We start from the raw sequence: 16155 nt of genomic DNA, 5'->3' as shown, positions 1-16155 counted from the left end.
GTGTTACTAAGGGCAGACCCCAGTGTAGAACCCAGACAGGGAACCAGCCAAGCCAGGTGAACCAGCTGGGGGCCTGGGGTACCCTGGGGTATGCTGCATCTGGGGAGAGGTGTCTGGGTCAAAAGCATAGCAGGTGGTGTGGAAGAGCCAGAGTTTGTCAGCTCAGGACTGTGCAGAAGCCAGGGACCCCTCGGACCCTTGGTCTCCTCTTCTATCTGTTGAGGACAGTGTTCAGAGTGGGATGAGGTGGATGGAAACTGCCCTGAGGGACCCTGGAGGTGGCTGGACCAACACGGCCTGGAGTGCAGGCCTGGGAGCTGGTTAGAAATGCTGGCTGCGGGCCCCCTGGGACCTGGTGGACTAGAACCAGGGTGGGGACAAAGAATTTGTATTTTACCAGCTTCCTGAGGGATTCTGACGCATGCTCAAGTGTGAGAACCTCTGGGCTGGGTCAGAGGAGGGGAAATTTTTCTGTGAAGGGCCAACTATAGATATTAAGGGCTCTGTGGGTCAGGAGGTCTCATCACAATGACTCAACACTGCCATCAGAGCAAGAAAGCCCTAGACAATATGGGCTGCACGGCGGAGGCTGTGTGCCAAGAAAACTTTATTAACAAAACCGGGCAGCCCAGCTTTCACACCCCCGCATTGGAGCCTCAGTACCCAAAGCACAGTCCACAGCCCAGCGTGGCAGCATCTCCCGGGAGCTGGCAGGGCCCCACGGCTGCATCCTGGGCTGTGTGCTAGCCTGTCCACACACAGGGAGCAGGAGGCCGTTCCCCAGGCAGCCACAGGCCCCGCGGGTTCCTTCTGGGCCTGATAAGGGGGGCTGGGAAGTGCGGGGCTGGCTGGGAGAGGGGCTGCTGGGAGAGTCTAACAAACCACGGCACCAACACGGCTAATTGGAAGCAGCTGCCGTTGCAACGAGAGACTTGTCAGCTGTGATTAAGCGAAGTTGCCTTCAGGCCAATCAACTTCAAAATTATGCAAATAGGGCCGCAGCAGAGACCACAGGGGTGGTGCGGAGCCGGCTCCCCCACCCAGCCCGGCTGGCCGGGAAGGGCCCCCCATCCACGCGTCTCCCCTGAAGTGGCTTCACTTCTGGGGGTTAACCAGCCTCCTGCCCACACTCTTTGTAAATTGGCACCAAAGCTGCTGAGCGGAGCCGGAGGTGAACCTGCAGCCAGCCACCCAGAGCCAGGCCAGGCCCAGAGCCCTCTCTCCAAAGCTCGGCTGTCCCCACTGGCCTGGGAGGTCACCAGCCTGGCTGGCCACGCTGGCCCTCAGTGAACCAGGCAGGGTCTGAGGCTGCAGGCCAGGAGGGCTCCCTGGTGGCCACAGTTGAGCGCAGAGATAAAAGAGGACGCTCCCAAAGGTGGCAGGAGGTGGCTTTAGGCTACCCACTTCATCGCTTGCTAACACTTGCTCACCCCTACCAGCTCTCCTGGGCCTTGACCTGAACTGACAGTGGCCTCCTGCTCATCTCCACTCCTGGGACCCCCAGGCACCCCACGTGTGTTGCACCCTGAACTCAACTCCTCAGCCATCCCACCCCCAGAAGAACAAGTGATCAGTCATCAGGCTGGGGGCGGGGGGCGGGGGGCGGGAGGGAGGGAAGACCCCACTCATGCACACCCCTTCAGATGCATTCCCTGAGTCCTCATTCTGGTCTCCGAGGGTGGCAGCGTCATGTCTCTTAGGAGATGGGAGGGGAGGCCAGCTCTTAGGCCTGAGGTCATTGTGTCCAGGTGCCAGCAGGTGTCTGGGTAGCGGCTGGCTTCTGGAATCAGACCAGGCCGGCTGAGCCATTCCATTGGCATTTATCTCTTCCTGTCTGCTCTCACACCTTCCCAGCCTAGAGGCGCCTCCCCAGCAAAGCCAGGATCAGCCAGCAGTCCTCTGTTTAAACCTGTCCTCCCCCGACTCGTGACCCATTCTGAGTTTGCACTCTGGAAATAAAAGAATTCATAATAAATGTGTCTGCAGGCATTCAGAGTGGCCGGAGCCCCCCTGACATCCCCTAGGTTGGCTCTGACCCTGGGGCCTTGACACCGAAGATGCTTAAGAAGGACCTGGAGAGCAAGGGGCGGAGCACAGACCCCGGCTGGATGAAGACCCCACCCTCAGGCTGACAGCAACCTGCACCCCCAGGGGAGGTCCCTGCTCCACTGGGCAGAGCCTGGGGCCAGGATGAGCCTTCCTCCCAGGGGCCCTCCAGGGGCTGAACACAACTCATGGACCCTTCGTGGCAGGCTCCCTCCTTTTCAAAACCAAGCACTGCTTACAGTGCAGAAAAAAAAAATTGCAAAATTTTATAGCATACGTTGACATCTAGGTAAACAGTGTTATGGAGGTCTCATTAGTGCGCTGCGGTGGGGAAAACGCTGGCTCCGAAATTTCTGGGGAATGGAGAGGTAACATCAAAAAGCATTGATGAGAGAGCCGTCGACAGGAAACCGGATCAGAACTGGGGCGTGAGGACGGGACTTCCTGGGGAGGCGGGTGCCGGGCCCACGCCTGGCAGAGGGCAGCCAGGGACAGGCTGGAGAGGAGGGGTGGAGGGGGACACGGTTACCCTGTGACCCTGGACACACCCCTCTGCCTCTCTGGGCCTCTCCCCATAAAGTGGGGTGCTAACCCCCAGCCTCACATGGGCAGGTGAGATTACACGAGACAGGACATGTGACACCCACCCGAGCTGGGCGCTCAGGACGTGGGTGCAGACAGAACCCAAACAAGAGTTAAACTGTGTCTCAGGGCTGGCCCTCCACACGTGGAAACGAGAGGAGAGACGATTCTCAAGGACTTACTATGTGCTGTCCGGCCCCCGTGACGGACAGTTGACAAAGACCCTCTCCTTTTAATGTTTATTTTTTTAAAGGGCACTACTGCTCACAGTCTGCAGATGAGGAAACTGAGACGCAGAGGGGCTGTGTCACCTGTCCAAAGATCACACAGCAGCGGAGCTACTGGGACTTGCGTCCAAGTTGGTCTTGTTTCCAGGTCAAGGTTCTTCCTTGACTTGGACTTTGGCTCTTGGTCTTGGTATTTGGGGAGGAAACAGTGGGTGGAGGAGGGAGTTGCCACACCCTCAAACAGAACCACTGGGTATTTCCCCCTGTCCCAGTGCCTGGGGGAAAAGAGAAGAGACCATGCTCTGGGGACTGGAGTCAGCTGGCCCCATTTCCTACTGGGCTGGAGCCCTCCCCAGCCCTCCACACTCAGGACTTCCCAGGGATCCAGCCCCTGGTTGAACTCCCCCAGAACTCAGCACGCCACCACCCCTGGGCACAGACTGGAAAGTGGGGAGGTGGGACCTGCCCTCCTGCCTCTGCACAGCACCCCTTGCCTGCTCTGGTCTGGTCCCACACCGACCTGTGGGCACTTGGCCTCAGTGGTGAAAGACCCCGTTCGGGAGCTGTGTCTGCAGGAAAGGAAAGCACCCGTGGTGGGGGAAACCCTGCGATGTCTCAGACCTGCTCCTGGCCCCAGGGATGGAGAGGGGACATCCGGGTCTTGGGGTCACAGTTCGGGTTCCAACCCCACTCCACCACCGACAAACACAGACCACGAGCAGGTCACTTCATTCAAAGCCTCTGTTCCTTCCTGTCTCCCTCCCTCCCCTCCATCCATCACTCAGGCAGGAAACCTGCCAGGTGTCAATCCCAGCTCTAGGCCCTGAGGATACAGGAGTGAGGAGACAGACACAGCCGGCCCTTGGCATGGAGATGACTTGTCTGCCTGTCCCGTGCATCCGTGTGAGTCCCCTGCAGGCTGCTGGCTCCCCGAGGCTGCGGCCAGGGAGGACGCCCCTCTGAGACCCCTGCTGCCCAGCCCAGCAGTGGGCACGGAGGAGGCGGCGGCAGTGGGGCGTGGGGGTAGGAGTGGGCCTCGGCCGTGACGGAACAGGCAGCGAGGGGGTGAGAGGCCCTGGCCACGGCCTCGGACAGTCCACAAATAAACTCTAGCTCGTCGCTCTTCCCCACTGAGAGAGAAAATAGCTTTCACACTATATTTTCTGATTTTTTTTTTTTTTTCACTTCACTGCTTCTAAATCGATCCAGAACAGATTGTCCAATTGTCTGAATTTCAGGAGAAAAGCCTCCTAATCTTCCCCAGACTTCTGCCAGGCCTCGACCCCCTCCCCCAGAGACCCCACTCCTTGGCCAGACCCCAGTGGGACATCTGAGGGCTGCCTGGGCTTGCCTGCTAGCCTGAGAACCTGCAGGAGATGGACGGGGGCCCCCCCAGGATAGGTGGGCATGCACCCCCAGAAGGGTGCTTGTGCCCGGACCCACTGGACAGAAAGACTTTGTTTTCGCAGGAAGGATGGAACTTACCCCACACGGTGGGACCACATGGGAGCCTAGGGGCCCGGGGTGGAACTGGAGGCTGCCACCTGCCTCCTCTACTCAGGAAAGGACTCTGGGTGCTGGGTGAGCCACACACCATAAGCAACTATGAAGAACTGTCATGATTCCCGTTAACAATGGCAGTGGGGCAAACAGGTGTCATCGAGTGTGCCTACAGGATCGACTGGTCAGGACTGTGGGGGCGGGGAGACTGGGCCAGAGCATATCCTGACTCCATGCTGTGATGGATTGATTAGTCATGTCTGCCCTGGGTGCAGCAGTGGCCGGTGTTGGTACTCAAGCCACATATCTGCCATCCCGAGTCTATACAGTAAAGTCTAAACTCCTTAACTAGCCAGTGTCCTTGGAGACCAAGCCACTGCCAACTTCTATGGCCTCGCCTCAACAACTTTCCAAAAATACCACGGGACAGCCACGCTGTCCAGACGTTTCCCAAACTTCTTCCTCTGAGCTCCGTATGCACTGTTGCCTCTTCCTCAAGATCCCACGACCCCTTGCTCAGCCGCCTGGCCAGCTCATCCTCCATTTCCTTGGGTGCCACCTCCTCTGGTGAGGCCTCCTTGATGTTTGGCCCTTTTCCCCCAGGCAGAGTCGCTACCCTGCCCTCTGGTCTCACTCCCATCAGGGCAGTCCCTTATGCGGGACTTGGACGCAGGCAGAACAGTCTTTCTGGGAACCCGGAGTCCCAGCAGGATGAGCCCCGAGTGCAGGTTTGGGAGTGAATAGTCACACGACACATCCAGGTAAATGCTTGCCCGCTCCTGGCTGACACCCGGCCCCTCCAGAGGAGGACCCAGGGGCAGCAGAAACCAGGCTCCAGGTGTTAAGGACCCACTGGCCTCGAGCTCCAGGCCCAGATGGTGCAGACCCTGACCGGCTCCTGCCAGGTCCCACCCGTCCCCAAGGCCTCGCTCCCCCATGTCTCTCTCTGCCAAAGAGAAGGAATGCAAGTAACAGTGACAAATGGGTGGGGCCTGTGGAGGCCTCCCTCCTGGAGCGCTTTGCCTCCGTGACCCTCTTTCAGACACACTGCAGGAGGGTCTGCTGTGGACCCTGCTCTGCAGAGGAGGAAACTGAGGCAGAGAGGATGGAGGTGGTGGGGCAAGGCCACCCAGATATAAGGGGGCACACAGGAGTGTGGTGACCCACACCTCCAGGCCAGCACCTCTCCTGACCACAGAGGGTACCCTGCCTTCTCTCCATCCCCCATGGGAAGATCTGAATCCTGGCTTCCCTACTTAGCAGCTGTGTGTCCCTGGGGAAGCCACAGCCCTTCTCTGAGCCTCAGGTGAGAATGGCGATCCATCCTTGTTTGGGTGTGTTACAAGAATTGAATCAGGTAGTATTTGCAAAGCACCCAGGACAGGGCTAGGCAAAGTTGGGGGACCTCCCAGCAGGTCAGGGCTCCAGGGCCCAGGGTCTTGGGCCCAGCACCCCATCCATGGGGCCATTCTGTGGCCTCAGCAGGTTGGCGGTGCCCTCCCCCCTCACTCTTTTCCAGAACCCATGTCTGGTGCCCTCTTTGGAAGGAATCAGATGGTCCACAGGCTGGTGGTCCACATTGCCTACACCATGCCTCCCCCAGCTTCAGAACCTTCCTGCAACCTTTTGTCCACTGTATGGAGTCCAAACACCTCCTCTGACTTGCCACGCACCTTCACAAACCACACACTATGCTTAACGTGTGATCTTCGTGCATCACCACGCCCCCAAAGGAAACAGCATTCCCCCATGTTATGGAGGAGGAGACAGAGGTTCCGGGAAGCAGCAGGACTTCCCTGCCATAAAGAGGAGGAAGCCACAGTCTGAACACAGCTCTGTCCAGCTCCCAAACCAAACTGTCAGGGACGCCAAGCAACCTGGGTCTTCAGATTTGGCCCCTCACCCCCGGTTCCTGGAAGGTGGACAAATGTTCATGCAGAGAAGAGAGATCATATCCGGCTATAAAACTCATTCTATCCCATCGCTCATAGCCCTCAAAGAGAAGACTCTGCCCCAGTCCTTGGGCCCCTTCCCAAGCTTCCCCGATCTTAGGCTTTCAGTGTTTCCTGACAGCCATCATTCACTCATTCATTCATTCATTTACCCACTCATCCATCCACCTGTCCATCCATCCACCCACTGATCCATCTATCCATCCATCCACCCATTCATTCATCCCTCCACCCATCCATGCATCTACCCATCGATCCATCTATCCACCCATCCATCTATCCATCCACCCATTCATTCATCCATCCACCTTTTCTGGTGGCTCAGATGGGAAAGAATCTGCCGGCAATGCTGGAGACTAGGGTTTGATCTCTGGGTTGGGAAGATCCCCTGGAGAAGGAAATGCCTACCCACTCCAGTATTCTTGCCTGGAGAATTCCATCAACAGAGGCTACAGTCCATAGGGCTGCAAAGAGTGTGACACAACTGAACGATTAACAAACACACCCATCCACAAGTACATCCCTTTGTTCAGAGACCCACCCAGAGCACGCCTGAGCTAGGAGCTGGCTAACAGCTACATCAGGAATAAGCTGGTCTCCACCCTTCACGGACAGAGAGAAAGTCCACTGCTTCTGTGCTCTCTGGGTGTTCCTGTTATTAAACGTAGTGGTGGTGACAATGATAACAGCATTATTTACTCAGTACTTATTATGTGCTCAGCTCTGTACCAGACATGTTCCTTGAATCAACTCTTTTCATTCTTTGCCAGAACTCTGCTAGGTGAGTGCTTCTCCGCTTTTAGAGGAAGAAACGGAAGCTCAGAGAGGTTTTACAACTTGCCTAAGGTCACATAGCTATTAGGGGTTGAAACTGGGATTCAAATCTTGACGGCCCCTTCCAGAACTTGGGGATAATAAATAATAGTTATCACTGTAATTGATCCAGGAGCCTGGAATGTCACAGTCCTCACCTTGAATCCTCAAAACCACCCTTGTAAGGTATTATTAGGACTATCCTCAACATTATCAAGCTTATTTTTAAAATGAGGACACTGAGGCTCAGAGAGGGGAATAAGCAGTCCGGCATTGGCTGCAGGTAGGGGATGTGAACCCAGGCAGCTGAGCCCCAGAGCTGGCTATCTCGTCGCCCTGCTCTGCGGTTGCCATGGCACCCGGCAGGCACCAGCGCAGTCTAAGGGGCCACTAGATTCACTTCTTCACTTAACAACCACAGTCTTGGAATGCCCTGCTCTGGGGGTTCCTGGATGATCAGGTTTGGGTCCCTCCCAGCTGCTTCATCGAAAGACTGGAGCAGTGCTCACAGAGTAACAGGTAATAAAGTGAGATTACAGAGAGCTGGCGTGTCTTTGAATACACACGATGCGCAAAGCTGCAAATCTATCTTATCTGATTCACGCAACAACCCATTTCACAGAGAGGAAACTGAGGCTCACAAGTTATATAACCTGCCCAGGGTCATAGAGTTAGGAACAAGCAGAGGGGAGACTGGTCCACGGTGGCGCCCCAAGTGCAGCCTCGGTGATCCAGACTGCTCCCCTGGGACTGGAGCCAGGAGCTTCCCTGCAGCTCTGCCTGTCACCCTGACGATGGGCCTCAGCTCAGAGGCCCTGCTTATCCCCCAAAGGCCTCAAGGTCTCAGGGATCAGATTCCGAGCAGTGACAGCCAGATGATGCCAAGTTCCCCATCTGTTCCCAGAAAAATCTAAACAACAGGGCCCTTTAGAGGCAAGACCATGGGAGGGTGTGTTGGGTTCCTCCTGAGCTGAAGGCTGAACTCCACTGACTGGGCCTCTTTGGCCAGGCCTCTGGGGCTCAGTGATGATCCCAGGCTTTCCACAAACGGGCAGGGAGAGGCTCCATCTTCTCATTTTCTGGATGTGCAGACTGAGGCTCAGAGCCCCTAGGTCTGGCATGGACATCCTAGGACTCCTGCCCTAAAGCCAAGCCTGGGCTGTAGCCGAGAAGGAGGAGCAGATGGATCTTGTAGACTTTGGTATTAGTAATTCTGTTATTCTTTGACTTACTGTTTATAATTTCCATTTAGCAGGTTACGATATGTTCTGCTGGCCCCATAGAGCCCATCTAACCCAGAACCTCAGGTTTCAGAGCTCGGACTGGGTTCCCGGCCATTGCTTCTCCTCTCTGGCCTCTGTTCTCCTTAGGGAAAAGGAACCTAGGAAGTTGGCCCTGGGGTTGTCTGAGGGTGCTGGAATATTATGGACAATAAAGGGCTGTGTAATAAAGGAATCTGCAAACATTAAAATCCAATGATCCAAAGATGTCTGATACCCATTCTAAGACTTTCTTCAGGCGCTCCTCTGCCTCCTGAATGCCCTCCGCCCCCTTGTGCTGGCACACTCCTATCCACCCTTTAAGACCCAAGACAAAAGTTACCACCACCAGGAAGCCCTCCCTGACCCCTCAGGTATAGTGGGGCCTCATAGGTGTCTGTTGTTTTTTTTTTTAATTTCTGCTCTTCTGCCTCCAACAGACACACCACAAAACCCATCAGGGCAGGGTCCTGTTTTAACCATCTCTTGTCCCCCGGGTCTGGGACTGTGTCTGGCACAGGGTAGGTGTCCTGGAAAGGTGGAATGAGCCAGAGCTTAAATGCATATTGTTAGTCTATAAACCCAGCTGTGCGCGGACGGTTCTCCTGACAAAGACGAGGAGCCTGAAGGGAAAGCAAATCACCATCATTTCAGGAACCCGCTCAGGGAGCCGTGGAAGAAATTCTTGAGCTGGATTATGGAAGGAATTTGCCTTTATTTTTAATTTGTGCCGATATCTAAGAAAGCGGCACTTTCTTTTCAACCCATCATGCGCCGGGGAGCTTCCAATCTGGCACAGGAGACAAACTTTCCCAATTTCCCAATGCAAATCTCGCAGCCTCGGCAAAGCGGCCGTCTCCGCCCTCCGCCGGGCATTTCTCAGATGCTTGCCAGCAAGGAATAATCAGATTATGTAGCTGGGTTTTAAAAGATCACGGTTTGTCTCATTTTCCAGGGAAGTGTGAACCAAAAAAAAAAAAAAAAAGATTCTTTTCTTCCTCCCAGGGCTCTGTTAAAAGCTTCCAGAACTTACTTAATTCAGTGTTAAATGGGTGTAATTTGGGAAACTCATGCATTATTTCTTAATTTCTTGAAGGCGAGTTTGCACTCATCTGCTGGGGTAGGTGTGCATGTGGACAGATGGGCAGTGATGGGAGTGTGTGCCCCAGACTGGTGAGGAAAGGGGGCAGCCGGCCCACAACATGCCAAGGGAACACTCCATTCATGGCTGGTGGCTGGAAACGTGGAATGGGAGGCGTTTGCATTTCATCTCACGGCTTCTGCTTCTCCGCCTGCATGGCCAGGGAGGGCGAGATTCTGAAGCCTTTCCCTGACGGGAGAGCCTCAGGGTTTGGGGGGCAAATTTCACGTCTGCACCCCCCTCTCCCACGCCAGGCAGAGGCCTCAGATGCCCCTGAATGATGCCAACAGGGCCGGCATCATATCGTGAACATCCTTGACCTTCCAGGATGCCCAATTCACTGTGACCTTGAGCACGCCACCAGTCCGCCCTGGGCCCCAACATGGGTCCACTTACATGGGTAAGTGGACAAGCTTCGAGCTCCCTATCAGGCCCTAAAGCAGCAGCTCCTTAGGCTTCCTGACATCACAGTACAACACACAGGCCTCGGAGATGCTGGGGTCCCTGACTTTGTCTGCCCGTCCCCCAGCTGTAGGATGCAGAGGGTAGGGACTCCCAGGCCCCAGCCTCTGCCCGTGACTTTCCCCACCGCAACCGCGTGAAACCCGTTAGGCAGGTGCTAGGTCACCGCACTGTTGAACAAGAAAACCCAGGCTCAGACCGCAAGAGCTGTGCCAGTGAGTGGTCACATCAGGACGCCCAGAGAAGACCCTCTGGAAAACGTTCAACCTGCTCGCAGCTAACGGGGAAAGGAAAGAGCGGCTCATCACATGTGGGCCAGGCTGGGGTACGGCGGGGTGCACCGGCAGGTCTGGGGCGCTGGCACAGCCATGCTCTCAGCTCAGAGAGGTATTTGTTCACACAGTCAGTGGTCAAACAGATCCTGCAGCCCGGGTCACATCTCGGGGCAGGTTTGAGGGGGCTTGGCTGCTTCTTTACCTTCCTAGGGAGTCAGACACTGCAGAAGGTGGTCAAGGAATGTGTGTGCTGGAGGGAAGAGGGAAGGGAGGGAGAAAAAAGGGGGAGAAGGAGGAAGGAGGGGGTGAGGCCTCTCCCCTGCCAGCAAGCCCTGTGCAGGGTGAGGCTGACACCAACAGAGTGGGTAGCACCTGGCATCCCCCCGGGGGACTGTGACCAGGTGGGCAGGGCCTCTGGTCACCCTCCCCACTTTCACTGGCTCCAGGTAGTCAGGACCCCACCTGCCAGGAGAGTGCTTAGGAACCAAGGACCCACAGTGCTCAGGAGTTGACTACTGCTTCAGCAACTTGTAGAAAGAGTGGCTGGGCTGGGGAAAAAACCACTCTGGGAGAGCTGGAGGTGGGCTCTGAGTTCATCCTAAGATTGATATGAATCTGTTGTGTGACTCAGCCAGAGAGAAGCTGAAGCAAGAGGTTGCATTAATAGAGGTAGAACATCCCCAAGGAGGGAGGTGATCGTTTTCCTCTGAGCCTAAGACGGGCCACACTCTGGATCAGTCCAGAAGAGAGTGAGCAGGACAGTGACTAGGAGGATATGAGACTCAGCAAAGTGTCTGAAGAAGCACCAGGGTCACCGTCCGGCACAGGCTGAGCTCCAGGTGGTAGAGGATAGTGGTCAGGAGCCTGAGAGTAGCTGGGTTACTTTTAACCTCCCTGATCCCGTTTTTCTCAGCAGTACAACCGAACTAACAATGGCTTGCTCACAGGGTTGGTGTGCAGAATTAAATGGGCTCAGTGCCTGCCCCGCACAGGGCCTAGTGCACAGTGGGCCTCTGAGCTTTCACGGTCAAGGGCAATCCCACTGCCGTTCAGGCAAATCCTTACACTCGTGACAATGAAGTTGTCTGTCACAGATGCGGGCAGTTGGAGCTGCCAGATCTGGTGGCCACTTGCTACTTTCCCCTCCCAGCAGCAGCCAAGGGCCAGGACAGGAAGCGGTCCTCTCCCACCACGCTGGCCAGAATAGGAGAGAGGCTGGCAAGGTGGGGGTGGATTGTCCTAGAGAGCTGGAAAGCAGACTCTCCTTGTTCTTCCAAACCTCCCTCTGCCCACCCCAATCACAGGCTCCACCCACAGGCCGTGGACCAGTCCATGAACCTGACCATCCCTCCCTCCTCCCTGCGCCAGTCCGGCTATCTAACCCACACCCAGGATGAGCGGCGGCGGTGGTGACCTGCTCTCCCGTCCTAGCCCTGCTCCGAGTGCACCATCTCCCCCTGTGCCCTAGTCCTGCAGCCCCCTCCCCACCCCCCACCCCCGAGCCCCGCCCGCCTGTCCACAGGATGCCTCTTTCCCTGCTGTGTGCCCACATCTGTGCCCCTGGAGGGGCTCTGCCAGGAAAACACCACTGCTCCTCTCTTCTGGCTGATTCATGCCTGCCTGCCTTCCGGACCAGGCTCCCCCAGCCCTGAAGCCACCGCAGGGTCTCTGGGCAGATTCTCCCCACTTGCATCCCCCCTACTCAGCCTCCCCTCCCCACTGGCTTGTCGGGGACTGGCTTCCCTAAGAGCTGCCAAGGGCAGAGCTGCTGCCCTCCAGCAGCAGACGTGGGGGCTCGCGGAGTTTGGCTGAAGAAGAGGAGAGAGGGAAGGAACGAATACACAGTCAGAGGAATGGCTGGATGACATCCTCAGCTTCTTTGGGACCTTGCTCTCTCTCTCACTCACAAAGGTCTGAGCAGCGCTGGCCCTGCCCCCACTCAGCCTGTCCAGTCCAGCTGCCCCCGATAAGCTCCAGGCTGGTGGCCTGGGAGAGGCGGGGTGGGACACACACATGCACACACACACACACCCCACATGGCTCAGAGCCAATCTCCCCTCTTCCAGCTTCCCCCACCAGTCCAACACCTCCCAGGGGCCTGAGACGGAGTGGAGAATTCAGTGTGATGGTGACAGAAAAGAAACGCAGGAACCCCTCCCTGGGGCTTTCAGCTAGAGCCTCGAGGGGTGGGGGTTGCCTGGCCACAGCGAACTTCCCAGCCACCTCCTGCCCCACACTCAGCCAGCCTGGGCAGGCACAGACCACAGCCTCTCTGGGGGAGACGGATTCGTGCTCAGGGATGTGTTCCGCCCTGAGCGGACACCGGTCTAGGGGGTGGTGGGGGACAGATCCCAATCCCGGGCAACACTGACCAGCACAGCTATGGTCCTGGCTGACCCCAAGGACCGGGGCTGGGCTGCCGGCCAGCTTCAGCCCACCTGGCAGGTGAGGGAACAGGGGGTGACGGAGGAGCTCCCTTTAGCCTGATCTGAACGCAACTTGCTGGCTCAACCGGATTTCCACAGCAGCCCAGAGTGAAATTCGCGGGACGCCGGTGACTATAAAGACACACTGGGGTCCAGGCCCTCATTTCACACTAGGAAATAGGCCCAGAGCAGGACAGGCACCTGCCCAGGGTCACACAGTCAGAACTCACAGAGCTTTCTCGGTGTGACCTCGCAGCAACCTTCAGAGGCGGGCATGGTGCCCGTGCTACTTTACAAGATGGGGAAACAGGGGCTCAGAGGGCTCAAGCGCCTCACTCAAGGTCACACAGCTGTGGGGAGAGAGGGCTGGAGGCCGCTGGGGCAAAGCACTTTTCGCTCTTCCCATCCCGGCCTGGGCTTGCCTGGGCAGGAGCAGCAGTCACTAAGACAAGGGATCCGAGAGGTCAGGAGAGGGTTAGACAGAAGGCACGCTGGCAGATTATATAAGTCGCCTTCCCAGCCCCACTGCCCCAGGGGTGCCGCCGGAAACCCGCTCAGGGCACCAGACCCGGGAGGTCGGGGCCTGGCCCACCAGCCAGCATTGGCTCTCTCTAAAGAGATGACAGTTGGAGGCGCCAGGACACACTGGCTTTTCTTCCTCCTTTCTGGTTTCCTCTGGCTGAGTAACAAATACTAACACTGATAATGATAATAATAATTAGAATAAATATAACCTGAAGACGCTCGGGGTCTCGTTGCCATGGCAACCGTTGGCGCTAAGGCGTTTCGGAGGCCGCCGCCAGGCCACCCGGCCCCAGGGCGCGGAATCAATATTGATTCGGCCCCAGGAGGCGGCAGCGGCTCCACTGGGACCACGCGGCGGGTGGCGAGCGAGGGACACGCACTTGGAGAGGCCTTCGTGACTGCCCACGCCGCCCAGCCGGGACCCTCGGAACCGGTCGGGTCCCCAGCCTGGCTCCGGAACCCTGCCCGGCGCGCACGGGGCTCCGGGTTCGCCCCGTTCCCGTACTGGTCCTCGGACGCCGGTCCCCGCCTCGGACGCGAAAGCCGGTCCCAGCGGCCGCGTCCCTGCACGGTGCGCCGGGACCGCTCCTCGGACCCGGCCCAGGTCCTCTCCAAGGTTCAGCGACCCCGACCTTGGAGAGCCCTGGCGCGGACCCCAATGCTGAGGCGCCGGCTCCCCGACGCGGCTCCCGCCCCCAGACTCTTCCCCGGGCGTCCCCGGCCCCTTTCCACAGCATCCCGGACCCCACGATGCTCCGAACTTGCCTCTCCCAGGGCGCCCACCTCTCCCCGCCCGCCTCGGGCGCCCGCATCCCCTTCTCGCCGAGCCAGGGAGCCGACGATCCGCGCCCCCCGCCCCAACTCGCCGGGACCCTCCTCCTCCAGGAGCTCCGCCCCAACCCCTCTCCCCAGCTGCGCTCGGACCCCCGGCCCGGCGCGCCCCTCCCCCGCGCGGCCCCAGCCCGGCCCGCCCCCGGGGCGCCGCTCACCTCCTGCCCGCCGCCCGCTCGCCGTTCGCTGCGCCGCGGGGAGTCGGCGCCCGCGGGGCTGAGCCGCCTGCCGGGGCGCGGGGCCGCCCACGCCCCCGCGGTGGCCCCGCCGCCGCCGCAACAGTTGTCCCGGCTCCGGGGGGCTCCGGGGCCAGCGCCCGGAAGGCGGCCGCTCTTACGCGCGCGGGGCGCGGGCGCGGGCTCGGGCTGGGGCTCGGCTCGCGGACCGGCCGCCGGCCGCATGCCCCGCCGGCCGCCCCGCCGCGCGCCCGCCCGCCCGCCGGCTACTGGGCGGCCCGCGCCGCCCGCCCGCCCGCCGGCCAGGAGCCCCGCGCCGCGCCCGCCGCCGCCGCCGCCGCGCTCATGCTCGCCGGCCCTGCGCTCGCCGCCGCCGCCGCCGTGCCCACTTCACTCTTTGCCGCTCGCCGCTCGCCCTCTGCTGCCCCCTCTCCCGGCTCGCGGCGCCCCGCGCTCCCTCCCTAGCGCCCGCGGCTCCCTTCTCTCTCTCTCTCCACCCCCCCCCCCTCCGCTCTGTTTTTCCTTTCGCAATCTCTCTTCCTCCCCTCGCTCGCCCTCTCCCCGTTCGCGTGTCTCTGCGTCTTCTCCCTTCGGCGACCTCCTCTTTCGTTTGTGCTTCCCCCTTTCTCACTGTTTCCTCCCCGCCTGCCCCCTTCCTTCCTTTCTGCTGTCCCCTTACCGCTCTCCTCCCTCTTTCTTCCCTTCTGTTCCTTTCCTTTCTTCCTTCCTCCTCTCGGCACCCCTTCTCCGTCTCCCCAGCCCCGCCACACTCACCTGCCTCCTTCCAAGTGGCCGCTCCCCAGCCCTCGGGCCGGCGCAGCTGTTGTAGGGGCGCGGGCGGGGGGCACGCCAGCCCCGCTCGGCCACCTGGCTGCAGGCCGGGCGGCCCCTCCAGCCTCCCCTGCTCTGGCTGCCGGCCGCTGGAGGGCCCCACCTGCCGCGCGCCTCCGGCTGCGGGTGCTGAGCCAGACATCCCTTCCAGGCGGCCCCTCCTCCGGAGGCGCTCAGGGCCGGGGTCAGGCTGAGGTGGCCCCTGGTAGGGTCAGACGGGCCGGAGACTCCTTCTCCGCAGACCAGATCTGGCCAGTTTCCAATGAGAAAACCCCGACTTCCTTGGGCCTCTGTGAGGACGGAGTGGGCTCCCCGCCCCTGTTCCAAACCCCCCTTCTCTCCACTTCTCCTCCCCAGCAGCCACCCCGTCCCCCGTTTCACCCCTCACCTGCAGAACCTCCCCAGGCCAGACCGAGCCAACCTCACTAAGCCTCAGTTTCCCCACCTGTCCCCAGCCCAGTGACCTCTGGGGGGTAAAGATGGTCGTGTAGGGGACATTGCAGCCTCTTCAAGGGCCCGGCAGAGGGAATGGCAGTGAGGATGGCTCCTGATCGGTGGATCTGGAAGGGAGAGTGGCTTTGAGTGCCCCGGGAGGCAGGTGGACCTCAGCCCTGCAAACCCCACGTCCGCGGTGTCACCGGCTCTGGGTGCATTTTTACAGACATTGATTGCACCTCTCCAGAAACCAGGCTGAGCCCGCCACACACCTTATTTGACTTATTCCTCACCAGAGTGCTGGGTCTTGGCTTCCTCATTTTACAAGTGAGGCAGTCGAGGCTCAGAGAGGTTAGGGCAACTGCCCTGAGCCACATAGCTGCAAAAGGACAGGACCAGAGTTCCAGCCTAGATTCCCCACCACCACCACCCACCCCTGACTTCCAAGCCCAGATTCCACACCTTTGACAGCTTCCTTTCCTAAGCAGGCCACAGCATCATCTCCTTCACGAAACGTTTTAAAGATTAGATGAGGTGGGATATTTGACGCACTTTGCCCAGCTTCTGTAAATCCTCCCAAGGAGGAGGACCATGATTACCCCATGGGATGATGGAGACCAAGGAGCAAAGAGGTTACAGAACAGGCTGAGGGCCCAGTGCTGGACTGGAGGTGG

At 58.9% G+C, this 16155-nt stretch overlaps 1 protein-coding gene across 2 annotated transcripts in view; it reads right to left on the bottom strand.

Annotated features, from left to right (window-relative positions):
• The window catches only part of SHISAL1 (shisa like 1), a 77959-nt gene extending 62855 nt beyond the window's left edge, over positions 1 to 15104 (bottom strand). Inside the window, exon 1 of one of the 2 annotated variants that reach the window (XM_061124361.1) lies at positions 14990 to 15104. The gene's annotated coding sequence lies outside the window, so the exon portion shown is untranslated. Of the gene's footprint in view, positions 1 to 14197; positions 14235 to 14989 lie in introns of those variants that run through there. The other variant, XM_061124360.1, reaches the window with a different exon arrangement.
• Positions 15105 to 16155: the final 1051 nt, after the last annotated feature.

This window comes from Dama dama, chromosome 22, assembly GCF_033118175.1.
Source record: "Dama dama isolate Ldn47 chromosome 22, ASM3311817v1, whole genome shotgun sequence".
NCBI lineage: Eukaryota > Metazoa > Chordata > Mammalia > Artiodactyla > Cervidae > Dama > Dama dama.
The sequence above is the reverse complement of the archived record's forward strand: the minus strand, read 5'-3'. Positions and strand labels throughout refer to the sequence as shown.